We start from the raw sequence: 12,792 nt of genomic DNA on the forward strand, positions 1-12,792 counted from the left end.
TTTGTTTGTTTGTTTTAAATAAATAAAAAAAAGCCCAAACAAAAACAAATTTTTCATATTGTCATTATGGGGTATTGTGTGCTGAATTTTGAGGAAAAAAATCAATTTCATCCATTTTGGAATAAAGTTCTAGCACGTAACACAATGTGGAAAAATAAAAGTGAAGCGCTGTGAATACTTTCTAGATGCATTGTAACTCATAATTAGGCTGGGTTAAATGCAAATATTTTTGTATGTACGTTGTACAATGATAGTGAAGGCTCTACTTGATATAATATGTTGCATAGTTGGCTTTTCGCGTTCGACATGCAATGTTTATGGGCTAACAGCATGAATACTGTCACATAATGCAATGCAAAAAGTGTCACTCAACCTAATGCTAGCAGGATAACGTTAGCATGAAAACTCATAAGCACAGGGTTGCCATCTCTCACGCATCTGATGTGACAGTCAAGCTTTCAGCATCAGTCTCACGCTGTCGCGTCCAAGCAAGAAATGTCACGCCAAAATAAAAATTTCTCCCGTTAATTTTCTGTTGATGACTAGATTCGACCAGACCAGACCACAGTGTATTGTTTCGTCATGAAAAGAGAGGAGTTTAAGGTGAACACCTGAAACAGCTGCTGACGTCTGCTGACAACGTTCTGACTGCAGTATTCTGTGATCACTGATTCGCTGAAAACCTTGCACCTGATACGTCAGCTGCGTGTGAATTGTTCAGAGAGAGTTCGAGCAAAGCTTCGGAGCTTGTGGCTGAGTCAGGATGACAAAGGTAAGCCAATAAAATAGTCTAACAAATCGAATAATCTACTGTCTAATAAAATTGGATTGTCACTACAGATGTAGCCTTGACACAGTAGACTACAGACTTCAACTAGTTGCAAACTAGGTAATTTAAAGGACATGTCGTACTTTATTTAATGTCCTAGTTAGCAAGTATTCATGATTGTAAGTCTATCTGTGCACATGCGCTGAAAACGTGTGGTCGCTGAAATATTTTATTGATAATTATTAGTGACGGAGAAACCAATGCCTTTTGAACCACTGAATTAGTATGAAGCATTTGTGTTGAAATGGTTCAGTGTTTGAAGCATTTGATACAATTAAATATGTCGACATCTGCTGGCCAATCCTTAACATAGGACTTGCATGGAACAATTAAACCGGCACTGTTATGTATGTTTAATAACAAAGGTTCTATGTGCATCTTGAAATTTTGACTATATTTTCGTTAAAGACATTAATAATACTTGTGATACAATGTGATTCGGCCATCATTAAACATTGCATGTAATAGAGACATAAATTGTGAAATGCTTCTGCAACTAGGGACTGTTATGACTTATGACATAGTTGTTCAAAATGAAGGGGATTTGGGGGCTTCAAAGGTTTTTTTTTTATTATTATTATTTAAAAACAAGATCATTTCAGTGGGGTAAGCCTTCAGTCTTTTCCTATCCAGTTTTGGAGAGAAGTCTCACACAGCACAGAAGTTGGTGTCATATGAAGACAGATTTTATCCAACTTGTAAAGAGTTAGATAAACAGCTGACTCCCTATCTCTCCTTGCAAATTCACTACAGAAAATGGTTCTGGGGAGCATTAGCTTGGCTAAAACCCTTAAGCTTCTTTGCCCCCAGACTCCCTAGCCAGGACAATCTTGACCCCCAGCCATTTTAAACATTTTTTTTTATTTGCGTCTCACATGCCTGTAGATGAGCTTGCTGAAACTTTTTGGAAAAAGGAAGGAGAATGGATGTGGAGAGGAGAAGAATCAAACAGTGTTTCCCTTCTATTATTATTTTTAATTCATAAACGAGGACTGTTTTTTGTTTGTTTGTTTTTTTTAATTTTAATTAGAGTTACCAAAAATTTTCAGTGCGCTATTCACGTGCAGTCTCACTCCAGCCGAGGTTCCATAGTTGGCAACCCTGCAAGCATCACATGCTAATGGACTAACATTAGCATCAGTTTGGGTCTCCATTGTCAGCAATAGGATTAATAATGTGTTTAAAAACAGAGTCACAATTTTGCTGAGAAAAATGACACTGCCTATCTTCCAGTAATTTTTGGGTTTTTCAGAAAAATAGACATGTAACAGGCGCAGATTTGTTGGGCCTTTGAGAATTATGGTGTCAATGGGTTATGTATTGAAAAGAAGTTTGAATCAATTATATCATAATTTCTACAATAATCTTTGGGATTTTGTCTTTCAGACAAAGGCATTGAAAAGATATGTTTGAATATTTTAACAATTCATGGTTTCCTTTTTTCCTAAGGGTGCAAAGTACTTGTCCATTGTTGAACACTTTCCACGCAGTCACCAGAAGCTGTGGTGCAGAGATGGAGTAAGTATCATGTTTTTGTGTTTTATCTGCAGTTTATTTTTTAATGTGGTCCTCACATGGTGCTTTCATCCTCTTTGCTCCATGCTGCAATGCTACAAGAGATTATGCTGCCACCTATTGGCTAGCAGTAAAATGGCACAATTACTTTTACAAGATCTACTTTTGTGCATCACACATGCTGATATATGAATAATCTGCAAATATATGATAATGTAGTAGAAAAAATGTGTACATGTGCGCATAACCAGGCAAAAAATATGGTACAAAGCAGAGTTCATAAAGATTTGTACAATTTCTGTTTTATTTACATTTTAGTTTCACTGTAAATCCTGCTTCATTTTCATGTCTCGAATGATGATGAAGAGGATGCTGAGTGTGAATGGATATTCCTGTCTGTGCACGGCTCCTGAACCTGCTTATGTAAGACCCAGCTGAATACTTTGCTATATAAATTCTAGAAACACTCGTTTGACTTTAGGTTTTTGGTAGTTCAACGCAGCAACACTGGGTCTGACTATGCTTCACTTTAAGAACAACACAAGTGAAATAAAATTTAAATAAAGGAAAAGATACCAAATTTTAGTAACTATTTTTTATGATATTTTTGCACCTCATCCAGCTGCCACTGGATGATCCCGGATTAATAGGGGTCCATGTGTAACTTTTTGGATATGGAGGAAATCAGGGGTATGTGGCACTGACTGACCAACTACCTATTGATCTGATTGTAAGAGAAAACAAAATTAAGTGGGAACAGATTAGAGCTCTGGTAACATCTACTTCATCCAATTGTGGAACAGTTGATAAAATGCAAAACTAAAAATATATATGTAAAATTAAAAAAAGAAAAACATATATGATCCAAAAAACAGATGTAAGTGCAAGAGGAGGAGGCCAGAGTCATTTGGAGAGACCTTAGTGTTGCTCTTTATGTTATTTAACTGGGTTAACTAAAACATGTAAATTATCTTTTGACTCGTAGATCTGGCCTTCAGTTTGGGTGCCTTTTTGGTGGTTTGGTTTCCCTCAATCACCTCCTTTTTTATAACAGAGTGACATTGTTACATAAGTGCATAAAATGACTCAGTGGTCGTGTGTCGAGCAGAGAGGAGGCCCACGCGTATGTATGTACAAATGCCACACATGCACGTGCAAATCTGTTTGAAAAGAAAACAAAAAATGAGAAAGAAGTGGATAGAGGAAACATTTATTGCTGAAATCTTCCTTTTCTTTCCTTCAAATTCTTAGATAATGTGGAAGGCTCTTTCTGTCATTTGAACAGAAAAAAAAATCTATATAGCACTTTCTTTTCACCCTGTAGGTTCTTCACACAAGGTTATGCGATACAGTCATATGGATCAGATTGTAATTCATAATTATGAGCTATTTAGTCATAATTACCTCCACCAATGAAGTTGGAAGTTGGATACCGAGTACCAAAGACATCTAGTTGTCACCTTCAGTCACTGGTTAGCGTTCAAGCCTCACAGTTTTGAGATGTTAAGACATAATTATGAAGTACCAATTATAGTAACAAGATACCGTGCATCCGGAAAGTATTCACAGCGCTTCACTTTTTCTACCTTTTATTTAAATTTTAAAAGGCAATTTGAAAACTGAAAAATTCTGTTCAAGTGATTCAGCACGTATAGCAAATGTGTGGCAATTGCTATTCACACTCCCATCCAGTAGATGGCAGTGTTTATGTAAGTGTGAATACCAGTTGCCACACATTTGCTATACATGCTGAATCACACTTAAACAGAATTTTCAGTTCTCAGATTGCCTTTTTTTACAAGTGAAAAAATTACATATAAATACAGATTTATTTGTTAAAACCAACACACACGTTACAGTAATTTGTGTGGTGGTTTTTATAAACTGGCCAACCACTGATGATAGGAAGCTCCGTTTTCCCATAATGCCTTTTGGCATGTGTGTCTGTAAACTCTAAAACCTTCGAAATTAGTGCATTACTTTAAAACTAAAACATATAGCTGATATTTTCCCTTTGTAAAAATGACACAAGTGATGTTAATTTCTGTAACCTGTCCGGAATTAGTTTGATTACATTTTAACCATAAGTCAAAACTGCCTTGCTGTGCATGTCTCCTCTGACACGTCTGCACGACCATATGGCTGTGAAAATAAATGATCTTTTCCCCCTCCCCCGTCTCTCTCTTTCTCCACCCCTTTTTTCCTTCCTTCCTTTCTGGTCAGCAGGTCTCTTTTGCTGAGAAAAGGCTGATCTTAGACAGAAGCACTGGCTCGTTGTTTGTGATTGCCTTTAATTTTACTCAGAAGAATCAGTAGCTAACTTTTCAGTTAGCGGATTAATGGTTATCGAAGCTAACTTTTTGGTTAGCTGTACCCACCACTGGTTGTGAGCATTGAGTTATTTTTACACTCTGGGTTGAACTTACGAGGTCTGTCAATAAAGTATAGGTCCTTTTTATTTTTTTCAAAAACTATATGGATTTCATTCATATGTTTTTACGTCAGACATGCTTGAACCCTCGTGCGCATGCGTGAGTTTTTCCACGCCTGTCGGTGACGTCATTCGCCTGTGAGCACTCCTTGTGGGAGGAGTCGTCCAGCCCCTCGTCAGAATTCCTTTGTCTGAGAAGTTGCTGAGAGGCTGGCGCTTTGTTTGATCAAAATTTTTTCTAAACCTGTGAGGCACATCGAAGTGGACACGGTTCGAAGAAATAAGCTGGTTTTCGGTGAAAATTTTAACAGCTGATGAGAGATTTTGAGGTGATACTGTCGCTTTAAGGACTTCCCACGGTGCGAGACGTCACGCAGCGCTCTCAGGCGCCGTCGTCAGCCTGTTTCAAGCTGCAAACCTCCACATTTCAGGCTCTATTGATCCAAGACGTCGTGAGAGAACAGGGAAGTTTCAGAAGAAGTCGGTTTCAGCATTTTATCCGGATGTTCCACTGTTAAAGGAGATTTTTTTAATGAAAGACGTGTGGGCGGATTGCAGCGTCGGCTCGCAGCCGCTGTGATGCTCCGCCACAGGAAAAACACCTCTGTTGGAAGCCTTAAGGACAAGTTGGAACATGTCCAGCTGTTAAACAATTTCTCATATACTCACTCCACTGAAAGCCATCAAAAGCCACCTGGATTTTACAAATGGTTATCAACACGGAGGTGTTTTTCCTGTGCCGCCGCACCGCGCCGGCTGCGTCCCGACGCGCGGACCCGTCCGCACGTCTTTCATTAAAAAAATCTCCATTAACAGTGGAATATCCGGATAAAATGCTGAAACCGACTTCTTCTGAAACGTCTCTGTTCTCTCACAACGTCCTGGATCAATAGAGCCTGAAATGTGGAGGTTTTCAGCTTGAAACAGGCTGACGACGGCGCCTGGGAGCACTGCGCGACGTCTCGCACCATGGGAAGTCCTTAAAGCAACAGTATCACCTCAAAATCTCTCATCAGCCGTTAAAATTTTCACCGAAAACCAGCTTAATTTTTCGAACCGTGTCCACTTCGATGTGCCTCACAGGTTTAGAAAAAATTTTGATCAAACAAAGCGCCAGCCTCTCAGCAACTCCTCAGACAAAGGAATTCCGACGAGGGGCTGGACGACTCCTCCCACAAGGAGTGCTCACAGGTGAATGACGTCACCGACAGGCGTGGAAAAACTCATGCATGCGCACGAGGGTTCAAGCATGTCTGACGTAAAAACATATGAATGAAATCCATATCGTTTTTGAAAAAAATAAAAAGGACCTATACTTTATTGACAGCCCTCATATTTCTTAAGAAGGAAGGACTTGGTTTTGAACTTCCTGGTTTCAGAAGAAGAGTCTTTTTCTGTTAACTTCTGTCTTTGGGTTGGAACGCCTCTTTGAAGAAGAAAAGACTGTCTTTAGTTGTTTCCAGTCTTTGTGTTTACTTTTACTTTTATGAAGAGTGTTTCCTCAGTTTATTCTCACCTCAGTGAAGAGAAGATCCCTCAGTTGTATTCACTTTGATGAAGTGAAAATTCCTCAGTGCACTCACCTCATTAAGAGGAGATTCTCAAGTGGAACTCACCATTGAAGAAGCAAAGTTCCCTTCAGTTCATTCCTGCCAATCTGTTAACCTGAGGTGTCACTCATCTGTTTTGAACAAACTGTTATTTACTCATCCTGGTGACTTTTCTGACCTGCTTAAACTGCACTGTAACTTTCACTTTCCTGTAAAGTTGTTTTTAAACTTTCTTTGTAACACTCCTGATTATGCTGATGTCTTTTACATTCCACCATGCTCTTTGCATAGCTTAAATGGAAGCATTTTAAGTTATTGCAATGCATTTTGAATTGCCTTGTTGTTGAAATGTGCTACACAAATTCACTGTGCCTTCTGATTACTGCACGCTGAACCACTCTAACATGAGTCATTGTAATCAGTTTAATAGCCTTTGTGCTATCATGCAAACAAACAAACATGGGTGGAGGTATTTCATGAACTGCTTTTTAAGCAAAATTCTGTTGTTTAAAAAAGAAACATGGATTACACTTGGGGTGAAAAGATTGTTGAAGGTCTGAGTGCAAGTGGCTGAACAATGACAGAAAATACATCCACATGGTGCACTGCAGGATAACGGTTGAGTGATCATAATGTTGAGGGGATTACAGGAAGCGGTTACCTGCATTGTAACTGTGACAGGTCTGCTCGCTGTGCGGTGTAACTTTACTATTACAACATTCTCAGGCTTCATGGTCTGAACCGGTACAGGCACAGTGGTGTGTGACATCAGCCTGCTGAAAATCAGAAGCAGGTGTACTCTGGACCTAATCCTTCATGGGCATTTCAGGTCAGAGCGAGATTAGGCTGAGGTGGTCGGGTTGATTCCCTGGGGGATTGTTCCACGTCCCTTCTGAAAGAACAAGCTCTCAGTCTGTCTTAACTTATTAGAGTCAGGCAAAGACTAACACCGAAGTCAACCATCTGTCTCGGGTCTGTATGCCACCTATATTATAAAAACTAATCAGGTAATGTCTGTAATCCTATTTTACTAACCAGCAGCAGTTTGGTTTCAAAATGTAACAGACACAATGTAACAAAGACATAATGTAATAATCCCACAATGTAACAAAGACACAATGTAACAAAGACACAATGTAACACGCCCACAATTTAACAAGCCCACATTGTAAGAAAGACACAATGTAACAAGCCCAAAATGTAACAGACACAATGTAACACGCCCACAATTTAACAAGCCCACATTGTAAGAAAGACAATGTAACAAGCCCAAAATGTAACAGACACAATGTAACAAAGACACAATGCAACACGCCCACAATTTAACAAGCCCACATTGTAAGAAAGACACAATGTAACAAGCCCAAAATGTAACAGACACAATGTAACACGCCCACAATTTAAAAAGCCCACATTGTAAGAAAGACAATGTAACAAGCCCAAAATGTAACAGACACAATGTAACAAAGACACAATGCAACACGCCCACAATTTAACAAGCCCACATTGTAAGAAAGACACAATGTAACAAGCCCAAAATGTAACAGACACAATGTAACACGCCCACAATTTAAAAAGCCCACATTGTAAGAAAGACACAATGTAACAATCCCTTACCAAAAAGTAGTATATGCAAGTATGTTTCAAGTATGAAACATACTTGAAACAATATGTTTTTTCATTAGTTTTTTCATGTTTTTTCAAACATACTGTTTTTTCAACAGTATGTTTTTTGCATTTACGCAATATCTCTAAAATCAGAAAGGTCTTGTCTCAGAGTGATGCTGAAAAACTAATTCATGCATTTATTCCCTCTAGGCTGGACTATTGTAATTAATTATTATCAGGTTGTCCTAAAAGTTCCCTAAAAAGCCTTCAGTTGGTTCAGAATGCTGCAGCTAGAGTACTGACGGGGACTAGCAGGAGAGAGCATATCTCACCCGTGTTGGCCTCTCTTCATTGGCTTCCTGTTAATTCTAGAATAGAATTTAAAATTCTTCTTCTTACTTATAAGGTTTTGAATAATCAGGTCCCATCTTATCTTAGGGACCTCGTAGTACCATATTACCCCATTAGAGCGCTTCGCTCTCAGACTGCGGGCTTACTTGTAGTTCCTAGGGTTTGTAAGAGTAGAATGGGAGGCAGAGCCTTCAGCTTTCAGGCTCCTCTCCTGTGGAACCAGCTCCCAATTCAGATCAGGGAGACAGATACCCTCTCTACTTTTAAGATTAGGCTTAAAACTTTCCTTTTCGCTAAAGCTTATAGTTAGGGCTGGATCAGGTGACCCTGAACCATCCCTTAGTTATGCTGCTATAGACGTAGACTGCTGGGGGGTTCCCATGATGCACTGTTTCTTTCTCTTTTTGCTCCATATGCATCACTCTGCATTTAATCATTAGTGATCGATCTCTGCCCCCCTTCACGGCATGTCTTTTTCCTGGTTTTTTCCCTCAGCCCCAACCAGTCTCAGCAGAAGACTGCCCCTCCCTGAGCCTGGTTCTGCTGGAGGTTTCTTCCTGTTAAAAGGGAGTTTTTCCTTCCCACTGTTGCCAGGTGCTTGCTCATAGGGGGTCGTTTTGACCGTTGGGGTTTTTCATAATTATTGTATGGCCTTGCCTTACAATATGGAGCGCCTTGGGGCAACTGTTTGTTGTGATTTGGCGCTATATAAGAAAAAAAGTTGAAGTTGAAGTATACTTCTAGTTTACTTTTTATATACTTATAAGTACTATTTTTTGGTAAGGGAAGCCCAAAATGTAACAGACACAATGTAACAAAGACACAATGTAACATGCTCACAATTTAACAAGCCCACATTGTAAGAAAGACACAATGTAACAACCCCAAAATGTAACAGAGACAATGTAACAAAGACACAATGTATCTCGCCCACAATTTAACAAGCCCACATTGTAACAAAGACACAATGTAACAAGCCCAAAATGTAACAGACACAATGTTATGTGTCGACGCGGGTTGAGGAGCGGACCTGCGTCTGACTGAACCCAGCGCTAAAATAACCAGAAAGCGGTTCCAATAACAAAACAATTTATTTTCCCCCTTTTGTGCAATACTCGGTGTACAAACATAAAACGCGTCTGTCTGGCGGAGTGAAGGACGGCGCGCTCTCCAGCGCCCAAAGGGATCAAAGCCCGGCGCCTCTGGACCCACATTCACCGCCAAACACCCCCCAGGTGGACACGACAAACCAACTCTGTGAAGGATAGAAAAGCTGAGGTAAGTCAGCAGCTACAACTAATATCCTTCAAAGGCACACACTATCAGCAACACATTCAGGTCTGAATTTAAGCTTTATGTAAATAAGCAGCTTCTCACAACAGGTGGAGGATCATCTGTCCGCACGCCACGGCCGTGAGAAGCAAGCTGCACAACTCTCATCAATATTCACATATACTGCGTAACAAATACCAAATTACTGTTAACAATTATTCAGACAATCAAATCACCTCTGATGTGTGCTGACAGCATGTGTCCCTCACCCGTCCTCCTTCACAGGCACGATGTGTCAAACCCAGGCGCAGTCCTCAGCGTCTCACAAACGAACGTCACAAGGTCGAGTTCCCGGCAATTCTGCTTGAATCACACATGGCTTAAATGCAGAACGCCATCTCATTATCTGCTTCAGCTGAAAGTCTTTAAGGTTGCACGTGAGCATCATCCACAGGTGCTGCATATCACGTTGATGAGGGTGAAGGACTCTTCTGCCAGCACTTACTCCACAGACAATAAATCAGTTTGCATACCACCTGGAGAGCAAAGAAAAGAAAAGAACACCAAAATGTCCAGCCAAACCCCCCCAACACACAACACACAATGTAACAAAGACACAATGTAACACGCCCACAATTTAACAAGCCCACATTGTAAGAAAGACACAATGTAACAAGCCCAAAATGTAACAGACACAATGTAGCAAGCCCACAGTGTAATAGACACAATGTAGCAAGCCCCAAACACACAATGTAACAAATGCACAATGTAACAAGCCCACTATGCAATAGACACAATGTAACAAGCCCACATTGTCACAATGACACAATGTAACAAACACGCAATGTAAGAAAGACACAATGTAGCAAAGACACAATGTAACAAGCCCACAATGTAACAAACACACAATCTAATAAAAACATAATCTAACACCCCAAAATGTAAAAAAGACACAATTGTTTAGTAACATGTCCAGCAACATGTAACATGGAAACCCTGCACATAATTAAATTGAGGTCATCCAGTGAGTCATTTGTTTGAGTGATACACTCAAAAAAAAAACAAAAAAAAACAAAACTGACTCATTTGATTGGATTCATTCCACCTAATAAATATACGTATGTAGCCCCAACTCAAATAAAACACATTCATGCAATATAATGTAATTTAATTTACTTGGGACTACATATATTTATTAGATGGAAATTCTGCACATAATTGAATTGAGTTCATCCAAAGAGCCATTTTTCAGTGCATATTTTGGATTCAGGTAATAAGTGATGCTTACATTTACTTCGATTCAATCTTCATTGCAGACCGAACCCAAGATATTTCATGTTTTGTGTGGTCCACTTAATGTTATTTGGGACTATATGTCTGTTCCTGCATTTAAGGCCTGCAGCACATTCCAAAAAAAAAAAAAAAAAAAAACTTGGGACAGTGCAATTTGTTCTAAATATAAGCATCGTGTTCACAGCTAGTTTTCTTGAGACATGTTCATGTACCCTACGGTGGGTACATGAACCTTCCAGCCGTATAGCATGATGCAGAAGACAAAAGTTGCACTATGCACAGTTTCTCCGATCACAAGCACAGAAGCCTGTATCGGGCGTGCACATAACTGATGCACAGGTGCTCATGTGTGCTAAAAATAAATGATGTGCAACAGAAAACACTGAAGGGAGGAAGGAAGGAAGGAAGAGCTTCTCAGGAGGAAAGCAGTGATGACAAATTGTACAAAAAGCACTTCCCTTCTTTCTACTGCTCATCATTACTTTTAGCAACCACGAGCATCTGACCACCAGTCATGTGCATGCTTGAACATAACTCCTTCAGAGTTGCCTGAGCGTCTTGGTGGTTTACCTCAGTAGTTTACTTCCAGTATGGTCACTCAATTTTTGAGAACTTCCTGCTTGACACAGATTTACCATACAGTACCACACCGTTTGTACTTCTTAATGATTGATGTAAATCAGTTCTGTGTGAAGGTTAACTTACTGCCGGTGCTGGGTCCATTTCCTTTCCAATCTGTACCCAGATCCATGTGTGAGTCACGGTCACCTGACCTCAGACACAAGGGGTCAGACATTCTTCAGAGCGGTTCTAAATATAAGCCACATGTCCACCTTACATCATGTGTCCTAACAGGAACGCAGGCTTGATTAGAGGGAGTGCTAATGGCCTTCATCTGTGGATCGGTCAAAGCTCATCATATTGATTATTTGTAAAGCACCCACAGAGCCAGACACACATACAGACACACACACACCAGATTAACATGTTAACCTGACATATTGGCAGGAGGACATAACAAGAACATTTCTGCAGATCATTAGTGTAAAATGATTTGGGACTTTGGTCACACTAGTAGTGCCAAAGCAGTATCTACAAATTCTCTCTACCTGTCTCTTCATTCAGTCTCTTTCTTTCTTTCTTTCTTGAGTGTTTCCTCCAGAGGCACACACTCTTGTCTATTTAATTATATTTCTGTATATGCTGTACATATGTTCATAAGATACCTTAAGAATGATTAACCCAATTTTGACTGGTTATCTAAAATTTCTGGCCCCATGCTAATATACAGAAAAAAATTACAAATTTTATGAAAATCAAATCAAATCAATTTTATTTATATAGCGCCAAATCACAACAAACAGTTGCCCCAAGGCGCTTTATATTGTAAGGCAAAAGCCATACAATAATTACAGAAAAACCCCAACGGTCAAAACGAACCCTGTGAGCAAGCACTTGGCGACAGTGGGAAGGAAAAACTCCCTTTTAACAGGAAGAAACCTCCAGCAGAACCAGGCTCAGGGAGGGGCAGTCTTTTGCTGGGACTGGTTGGGGCTGAGGGAGAGAACCAGGAAAAAGACATGCTGTGGAAGAGAGCAGAGATCAATCACTAATGATTAAATGCAGAGTGGTGCATACAGAGCAAAAAGAGAAAGAAACACTCAGTGCATCATGGGAACGAGTTTCAATATTTATTTATTTATTTATTGTTCATGAACTTGACCATTTAAAAGCGCATGAAACATTTTCTCTTCATAGCTGATATTTTGAAATGTGGGTGTGGCATCACTGTGCACTCTGAACACTTTTAATCAAGTTTAAATTCATAAAGCCTTGTGGCTTTTGATTAAATGGCAATCAGCAACCTCTGGTGTTGACAAATGAAGCCACTGTGAGAATACCCTGACTTACAGTTCCTTGAATGTCCACTTGAGGCTGGCTCC

The 12,792-nt window shown here is 39.7% G+C and overlaps 1 long non-coding RNA gene across 1 annotated transcript in view; it reads left to right on the top strand.

The window, feature by feature from the left end:
* The first annotated feature begins 2,570 nt into the window (after nucleotides 1-2,570).
* The window catches only part of LOC117518524, an 18,835-nt gene continuing 8,613 nt past the window's right edge, over nucleotides 2,571-12,792 (top strand). Inside the window, exons 1-2 of the long non-coding RNA XR_004563008.1 lie at nucleotides 2,571-2,581; nucleotides 6,735-6,739. This is a non-coding gene — a long non-coding RNA (uncharacterized LOC117518524). The remainder of the gene's footprint in view (nucleotides 2,582-6,734; nucleotides 6,740-12,792) is intronic.

This window comes from Thalassophryne amazonica, chromosome 10 (assembly GCF_902500255.1).
Source record: "Thalassophryne amazonica chromosome 10, fThaAma1.1, whole genome shotgun sequence".
NCBI classification, from domain to species: domain Eukaryota; kingdom Metazoa; phylum Chordata; class Actinopteri; order Batrachoidiformes; family Batrachoididae; genus Thalassophryne; species Thalassophryne amazonica.